This window comes from Pristiophorus japonicus, chromosome 8, assembly GCF_044704955.1.
Source record: "Pristiophorus japonicus isolate sPriJap1 chromosome 8, sPriJap1.hap1, whole genome shotgun sequence".
Lineage (NCBI taxonomy): Eukaryota > Metazoa > Chordata > Chondrichthyes > Pristiophoridae > Pristiophorus > Pristiophorus japonicus.
In genome coordinates, this window is record NC_091984.1 from 64,767,901 (window position 1) to 64,777,416 (window position 9,516).

Genomic DNA, 9,516 nt, shown 5'->3' on the forward strand with positions numbered 1-9,516 from the left:
GGTCCATCTCCGACTCTTCTCTTCCCTTCCTCGACTTCTCTCTCCATTTCTGGGGATAGGCTATCAACAGTGTCCACTATAAGCCCACTGACTCCCACAGCTACCTGGACTACACTTCCTCCCACCCTGCATCCTGTAAGGACTCCATTCCATTCTCCCAGTTTCTCCATCACATCTGTTCTGACGATGCCACCTTTCATACTAGTGCCTCTGATATGTCTTCCTTTTTCCTCAACCGAGGATTCCCCTCTGCCGTGGTTAACATGGCCCTCGACCATGTTCGCTCTATTTCCCGCACCTCTGCTCTCACCCCTTCCCCTCCCTCTCAACCATGACCGGGTTCCCCTTGTCTTCACCTTTCACCCCACCAGCCTCCACGTTCAACGGATCATCCTCCGCCATTTCCACCACCTCCAGCTTGATTCCACCGCAAATCACATCGTCCCCTCCCCTCCCCTCAGCATTCTGCAACACCCTGGTCCATTCCGCAGTCACCCCCAGCATCCCCTCCCATTCCCACTGCACCTTCCTGTGCAAGCACAGGAGATGCAACACCTGCCCTTTTACCTCCTTCCTTCCCACTATCCAGGGCCCCAAATACTCCTTCCAGGTGAAACATTGATTTACTTGTACTTTCAATTTAGTAAACTGTATTCGCTGCTCACGATGTGGTGGTTTCTACATTGGTGAGACCAAACGCAGATTGGGTGACTGTTTTACGGAGCACCTCCGTTCAGTCCGTAAGCATGACCCTGAGCTTCTGGTCACCTGCCACTTGAACTCCCCACTCCACTTCCACTCCGACATCACTGTCCTCAACCTCCTACACTGTTCCAATGAAGCTCAATGCAAGCTTGAGGAACAGCACCTCATCTTTCGTTTAGGCACTTTACAGCCTTTTGGACTCAACATGGAGTTCAACAATTTCAAATAACCTCTGCCCATTTTTGGCTCCCTTACAACACCGCCCCCCCCCCCAATCTTATGTTTTTTTTCTCTTTGTCTCCAATGGCAACTGGTCATTTTCCACCATTCACTTCTGCCATTACCATTTCAATTTGGTCCATCATCCTTTTTGTCTCTCTAATCTCTCCTGCCTTCCACCCTATCACAGACCTTCTCTTTTGTTCTTTCTTCCCCTCCCCCTTTCAGTGCTCCTTAAGAAGCTGTTCTTTTCAAACACTCGCCAGTTCTGACCTGAAATGTTAATTCTGTTTTTCTCTCCACAGATGCTGCCTGACCCGCTGAGATTTCCAGCATTTTCTGTTTTTATTTCAGGTTCCGCATCCGCAGTATTTTGTTTTTGTCCTCTCTCACTATGTTTATTTCACACTCCTCCTCCCTCATTGCAATGTCTGCATCGCCCTTCTCTTTTGTGAAAATAGACACAAGGTATTCATTAAAAACCATACCCACGTCTACCACCTCCACACACACATTAACTTTATGGTCTCTAATAGGCCCTACTTTACTTCAGTTATCCTCTTGCAAAATCCATTTGCCGCAGTTTTGCCCAGTCACTTAATCTGTCGATATACCTTTGTAATGTTATTCTTTCATCTACAATGCCGCCTATCTTTGTGTCATCGGCAAATTTGGATATATGACTTTCTATGCCATTATCCAAGTCATTAATACTGTGAATATTTGAGGCCCCAATATTCCCTGTGGTACACCACTAGACATATCCTGCCAATTTGAGTACCTATCCATTATCCCTACTGCCTGTCAACCTACATTACCTGGTGTCTGAGAGAAAATGGGAGCTGTGGTTAAGGTTTAAAGTTGTTAAACTCAATATTAAGCTGGAAGCTGTAAAGTGCCTAGTTGAAAGATGAAGTGTTGTTCCTCGGGTTTATGTTGAGCTTCATTGGAACAGTGTATGAGGCAGAAGTTAGAGTGGGACGGAGAATTAAAATGGCATGTGACTTGAAGCTCAGGGTCACACTTGCGAACTGAGCGGAGGTGTTCAGCAAAGTGATCACCCAATCTGTGTTTGGTGGTCTCAACATAGAGATCACACAGTGAGCAGTGAATACAGTATACAATATACTACAGTTTATTTCCTCTTAATCCATCTTGACTGCTGTTTACCGGGTTATTATAATGCAGATAATCCTCAATTTTACTCCTGATAATTGATTCCATTATTTTACAGGATATTTAATTAAGACCTGTGTCTGCCTTATCAGCATTTTTGAAAATGGACACCAAGTTAGCCTGCTTTCCAATTTACTGGTGCCTCCGCAGTGTTAACATCTCTCTCATGACTGCCAATGCACAAACCTCACTCCTGACTCCCTTGGTATTTGGCAATAAATACCATTCATTCCTGACGGTCTATTTGCTTTCAGCCATTTTAACTTCTACGTCAAAGTCCAGGGGGGTTATGTTGTTAAAATTCTCCCAGTGAATACTTGAAGGAAGTAATCATTAGGAATGCTAATTATCTTGTGCTCATCTTCGGTTTCAGCCTCATCTCCATTTTTTATGGTTCTTGCCTCTTCTCTGACTGTCCTCTTCCTGTTGAAACACTGGAAAACAATTCTTCGTTATGTTTTGTGTACTTAATCCATGCTTTCTCCAGCTCTCCCTTGACCAGCTTTTTATTGTTTCTGCATGTTGCTATATAAAAAAAAATAGATTATCTGGTCATTATCACATTTCTGTTTGTGGGAGCTTGCTTGTGTGCAAATTGGCTGCCCCGTTTCCTACATTACAACAGTGACTACACTCCAAAAGTACTTCATTGATTGTAAAACACATTGAGACATCCAGTAGTCGTGAAAGGTGCTATATAAATCCAAGTTTAAAAAAATTCATTCCAGTGAATCCTTTCACATTTCTTGCTGCAAGATTTGTACAGGTCATTTTACCTCTGTATTTCATACAATTAATTTGTTAATTCATTTAGAGTCATGCTTGTTTAGTTTATACTTGCTGATGCTAGCATGTGTTTATCCTGCATGCACACCATGATGCCTTTAAAGGTGTTCATTCCATGTGCTGAAATGAACACACTTGTCCATTTTTGTTGTCTTCCCCAAAAGTCTGTTGAAGATACTTTCATGGGCATGGGGAGTTTGGATTCACCTATGAGAGTGATCTAAATTCAGAAGCTAAAACATCTTGAATAAGAGTAGAAAAGACCCAAAAACAAAACAGTATTATTAAACTCAACAGAATTGTCTGAAGCCCAGAGCAAGAATCACAAGATTCATCAATTGCAACGTTTTAGGAATCTGCTCGGTCACCAATGTTGCAGTGTAATTACAAGAAGGCAGATTCTTGTTCCCATCCTCACAGTGGATTCCCATTTATCTGGATGATTGCATAAATGAGATATATGGGAAACTGTATGTCGACTGGCAAGGTGGGTTCACCTCGGATTCTAAATCCCAGTTTGTTGCAGTTACATCAAGTTCATTTGGGATTAAATATCACCAATAAAGCTCAAACACTTTAATCCAGTTACATCAGCTCCAAACTGTATGATGTATCCTACAAATGGTCTGAATTCTTGAGGTTAGTAACTATTCATTGGTTAAGTGTTCCTGGAAGTTGTGAGGTAAAAATGTCATCTGGACATTAAATAAATTGAAGAAATAAAAGGTGTTTTGATGGATAGTGAATATTTGGACACTCCAGAACCTTGTGTGTTTTTGTCATTATGCCTTAATCTTTACCCAATGCCAGCATGTTGCGACATAATACTCTAGATTGCACAATAATTTAGTTTTGTTTAGCATTGCTCCCTATTGTGGAATAGTTGTCTGAGGTTAGTTACTGTATGGAATAGTCAGCATCTTTTCCTGCTAGCATAGTAAATTTGATTAATCCTACTTCTATGCAATAGAAATGTTTCCTTGGAGACATAAACCTTTTATCTGTTTCAAGATCTGTTTTATACTGTATTATATTTGCTGTAATGTGCTTAGTTCCCCAGCATGTTTATTTTGCTTATACACAATTCTAAATTAATTAAAAGCAACTTGTGTTGTAATCTTTTCTGTGCATGGCAGTCTTAATTTAAAGTGTTTACTTTCAAAAATCAATCATTAATGAAGTGATTTGCTAAAACAAATATGGTTTATTACAAATGTACAGCAAAGTCAAATAATTTGCAGCTTGATGGTTACTGTTACCAAAACATGGTAACCTTTTGAAATCAGTTTTGTTTCTGGAGGCAAGGTGAAAGAGTCCATGCAATGAGATGAGAGAAATGATCATTTATGCATGGCTCATGCCATATAGCTATCTGTACACATTTACTAAAACTCATCGCACATACAGCACCATAAAGTGGAAGGGCATTAATTTGTGTATCCACTGCAATCGCCTCCTCCCCCTCACTAACTAATAACTTTTTATTCATTCCTGGGATGTGGGCATTGCTGGCAAGGCCAACAATTTTTTCTCATCCCAAGAATCTTAGAAAAATTATGACACCGAAGGAGACTATTCGACCTATCGTGTCCATGCCTAATCCCACCTTCCAGCACTAGGTCCGTCGCCCTGTACGTCCCGGCTATTTAAGTGCACATCCAAGTACTTTTTAAATGTGATGAGGGTTGCTGCCTCTACCACCCTTTCAGGCAGTGAGTTCCAGACTCTCCCCACCCTTGTTTCCTCATCTCCCCTCTAATCCTTCTACCAATTACTTTAAATCTATACCCTCTGGTTATTGACCTCTCTGCTAAGGGAAATAGGTCTTTCCTATCCACTCTGTCTAGGTGTAAAGTCCTGTCCCCTCAGTACAGATTCACACGAGGCATATAGTGAAGTCAAGGTCACTCTGGACCTGCACCTTTATTTCACAGCTCTGGAATGCTGCACTTGCCTGAGACCTGTCCTTATATACCTGTCTCTTGCAAGTGCACCCCCGGTGGTAAGGTATGCTGGTGGTTACAGGTCATATCTTATTACAGTCATGTATAGCATGTTAGGATACAGTTATATATAATAATGTAAGATACATGACACTAGGCCCCTCATAATTTTATACACCTCAATTAAATCTCCCCTCCGCCGCCTCTTTCCAAGGAGAACAACCCCAGTGTATCCAATCTTTCCCCATAGCTAAAGTTTTCCAGTCCTGGCAACATCCTCGTAAATCTCCTCTGCACCCATTCTAGTGCAATCACATCCTTCCTGTAATGTGGTGACCAGAACTGCACGCAGTACTCGTGCTGTGATCCAACTAATGTGGTATACAGTTCTAGCATAACTTCTCTGCTCTTGTATTCTATGCTTCGACTAATTAAGGAAAGCATTCTGAATGCCTTTTAAACTACCTTATCAACCGGTCCTGCTACCTTTAAGGATCTGTGGACATATACTCCAAGGTCCCTCTGTTCCTCCACACTTTTCAGTAGCCTCCCATTTATTGTGTATTCCCTTGCCTTGCCCCTCCCCAAATGCATTACCTCACATTTTTCCGGATTGAATTCCATTTGCCACTTTTCTGCCCAACTGACCAGTTCATCGATATCTTCCTGTAGTCTAGAGCTTTTCTCCTCATTGTCAACCACACGGCCAATTTTTGTACCATCTATAAATTTCTTGACCATGCCCACTACATTTAAGTCTAAATCATTAATATATACTACAAAAAGTAAGGGACTGAGTACTGAGCTCTGTGGAACCCCACTGGAAACAGTCACTGGAGTCACAAAAACATCCCTCAACAATTACCTTTTGCTTCCTGCCACTGAGTCAATTTTGGATCCAATTTGCCACTTTCCCTTGGGTCCCATGGACTTGTAACTATTTGATCAGCCTACCTTGTGAGACCTTCTCAAAAGCCATGCTAAAATCCATGTAAACTACATCAAACGCACTGCCCTCGTCGACCCTCCTTGTTACCACCTCAAAGAACTCAAGTTAGTCAGACATGACCTTCCCTGAACAAATCCATGCTGACTGTCCTTGATTAATCTGTGTCTTTCTAAATGAAAGTTTATACTGTCCCTCAGAATTGATTCCAGTAATTTTCCCACCACCAAGGTTAAACTAACTGGCCTGTAATTGCTTGGTTTATCCTTTCCTCCCTTTTTAAACAATGGTACAACGTTAGCAGTTCTCCAATCCTCTGCACAACTCCTGTAGCCAGGAAGGATCAAAAAATGATGGTTAGAGCCGCTGCAATTTCCTCCTTTGCTTCTTTTTGTAGCCTCGGATATATTTCATCCAGTCCTGCCGATTTATCTACTTTCAATGAGGCTAAACTCCTTAATACTTCCTCTATTACTATGTTTATCCCGTTCAATGTTTCACTCTCTTCCTCCTGAACTTCAATCTTTTGTGAAGATAGCTGCAAAGTATTCATTTAGTACCTTACCCACATTCTCCGCCTCCACGGATAGATCACCATTTTGGTCCCTAATAGGCCCTACTCTTTCCTTAGTTATCCTTTTACTCTTTATGTAATTGTAAAACATCTTTGGGTTTTCTTTGATTCTACTTGCCATTATATTTTCATGCCCTCTTTGCTTTCCTGATTTCCTCCTTAATTTCACCCCTGCACTTTCTATACTCTTCTAGGTTCTCTGCAGTATTGAACTCACAATATCTGATATAAGGTTCCCTTTTATGCCTCATTTTACCCTGTATGCACCTTGCCATCCAGGGGGTTCTAAATTTGGCAGTTCCACCCTTTTTCTTTGTGGGAACATGTTTTCCCTGAACTCCATGTACCTCCCTCTTGAATGCCTCCCACTGCCCTGGCACTGATTTACCTTCAAGTAACTGTTTCCAGTCCACTTTTGCTAAATCACTTTTCAGCCTAGTAAAATTGGCCGTCTCCCAATTTAGAACCATTACTCCTGTTTTCTCTTTATCCTTATCCATAATTATGCTAAAATGAACTAAATTATCACTACCACAAAAATGCTCTCCCATTGCTACACCTTCCACCTGCCCAGCCTAATTTCCTAACACTAAATCCAGAACTTGGAGGTAGTGGAGTTCCCATGCGCCTGCTGCCCTTGTCCTTCTAGGTGGTAGAAGTCATGGATTTGGGAGGTACTGCCTTGGCAAGTTGCTGCAGAGCATCTTGTGGATGTAACACTGCAGCCACGATGTCCGGTGGTGGAGGGAGTGAAGGTTTAAGATGCTGAATGGTATGCCGATCAAGCAGGCTGCTTTGTCCTGGATAGTGTTGAGCTTCTGAGTGTTGTCAGAGCTGCACCGAGCCAGGCAAGTATTCTATCACACTCCTGGCTTGTGCCTTGTAGGTAGTGGAAAGCCTTTGGTGTGTCAGGAGTTGAGTTGCTCACAGCAGAATGAGCTGTTCTTTTAGCCACAGTGTTTATGTGGTAGGTCCAGTTATGTTTCTGGTCAATGGTGACCTCAGGATGTTGATAGTGGGGGATTCAATGACGGTAATCCCATTGGCAGGTGGGTTAAACTCTCTCGTTGCCTGGCACTTCTGTGGCATGAATGTTACTTGCCACTTATACTATCCAATGATATTGTCTGGGTACTGATTCATGAGCTGTGATCGGTGGTAAGCAGCAGGAGGATGTTTGACCGGATGCCATGAGACTTCATGGAGTCCAGAGTAATGTTGAGGACCCCCAGGGCCACTCTCTCCCAACTGTATACCACTGTGCCACCACCTCTGGTGGGTCTGTCCTGCCGGTGGAGTAGTCTGAAATGTTGGAATGATTCTGTGAGTATGACTGTCAGGCTGTTGCTCCCAATTTTTGCACAGTCCCCAGATGTCCACTGGGCTGGGTGTGCTTTTGTCATGTCCGAATTCAATGTCCCGGTTGATGCCGGGTGGTTCATCTGGTTTTATTCTTAGTGATTTGATACCGCTGAGTGGCTTGCTAGGCCATTTCAGAGGACAGCTAAGAGTCAACCACATTGCTGGGGTTCTGGAGTCACATATGGGCAAGATTGGGTAAGGATGGCAGATTTCCTTCCCATGCGTGAACTAGACAATACGGTAGTTTCATGGTAAGCATTTTTTATTCCACATTTATTTAATTACCTGAATTTAAATTTGGGATTTGAACTTGTGGCTCTGACCATCAGTTCTGGCCTCTGGATTACTAGTCCAGTATTCCACTGTTCCCCTTGCTGTACCATCATGGGATTGAGGGGAACAGAAAATTAGCAGGTGGGTCACACTTGCATATCACCTAATGGTTAGTTAAAAAGCAACACTGGCCAAAACTTGGGCGGAGATTGGCTAGTGAGCTGCGTGATGCAAACAAGAAAACGTTAAAGTATGCCTTAAAGAAATGTTATCACATCATTGTATGGATTATTTTTAAAGGGTGACAATTTGTTGATAGAGTAAGAGGATCCTCAGGGTCACACGCGTTTGTCAGGACACAGGAGCTGAGAGGGTCAGTGTCAGCAGCGTTACCCTCAGGACCTGGTTTCAGTGTAGGAAGAGGTTGAATGACCTCATAAGAGCAGCATGGGTGAGTACAGGTCGTCATCTCTCTAGTTCTATCAAAGAAGTTTTGTTTATTTTTGAAAGTACAAAACTGGTTAGACCACTTTGCTCGGCAGGAAGAGAAACCTACCCTGCTGAACAGTGGCACATGCCTGCACGGCAATAGCTGGGGTTGCAGTGCAAGTGGCGTATGATGAAATAAATGCAGCTTTAACAAGTCATCCAGAAATATTGTTTGATTATGTAGAAGAGATTAAAGATTCATAAATAGAGGTATAGAGTACAAAAGTATAGAAAATATGATCAACAATGTTATATATATGCAGACTATAGATATACTCTCTGTAGTCACTGTATAGTTGCATAAGTAGGAGACATGTTACCTGATGTACTTTCAATAAGGTTTACACTGTGTATATACTATGCTGCACTACTAGAGAGTGCAACTGGTGGAGACTGGGGTTTCCTGCCCCTGTAGCAGAGGCTGTCCACCAGAGGGCACTGCTGTGGGAGACCTGAGGGTCACCTGCATAGGTGTGCAGGGCCGAGTATAAAAGGCTGCTCACCATGCTTGTGCTTCACTCTGGAATTACGAATAAAGGACCAAGGTAACTACAGTTTGAGTACAACACATTGCCTCATGGAGTCATTCATAAGTGCATTACAGACATCATAACTGGCGACGAGAATACGGACTTTCACGCGATTATGGCTACCTTTGGCACACTAAAAGACTTCGCAGAGGGTGATGATTGGGATGCCTTCACGGAAAGGCTCAAGCAATATTTCGTGGCAAACAACCTGGCAGGGGTGACGGACACATCGGCGGAGAAGCACAAGGCTATACTGCTGACCAGTTGTCGGCCCGAGGTCTACCGCCTCGTCAGGGACTTGCTGGCACCCACGAAGGCCAAGGATAAGACATATGATGAGCTGACTGAACTAATTCGCGACCAACTAAAACCAAAACAGAGTATCCATGGCCAGGCACAGATTCTCACCGCAGACCTGAGGGCCAGGAGATTGTAAAATATGCTGCCGACCTCAGGAGACTTGCGGCACTGTGTGATTTCGGCACCCACCTCAACGAAGCATTGCGAGACATC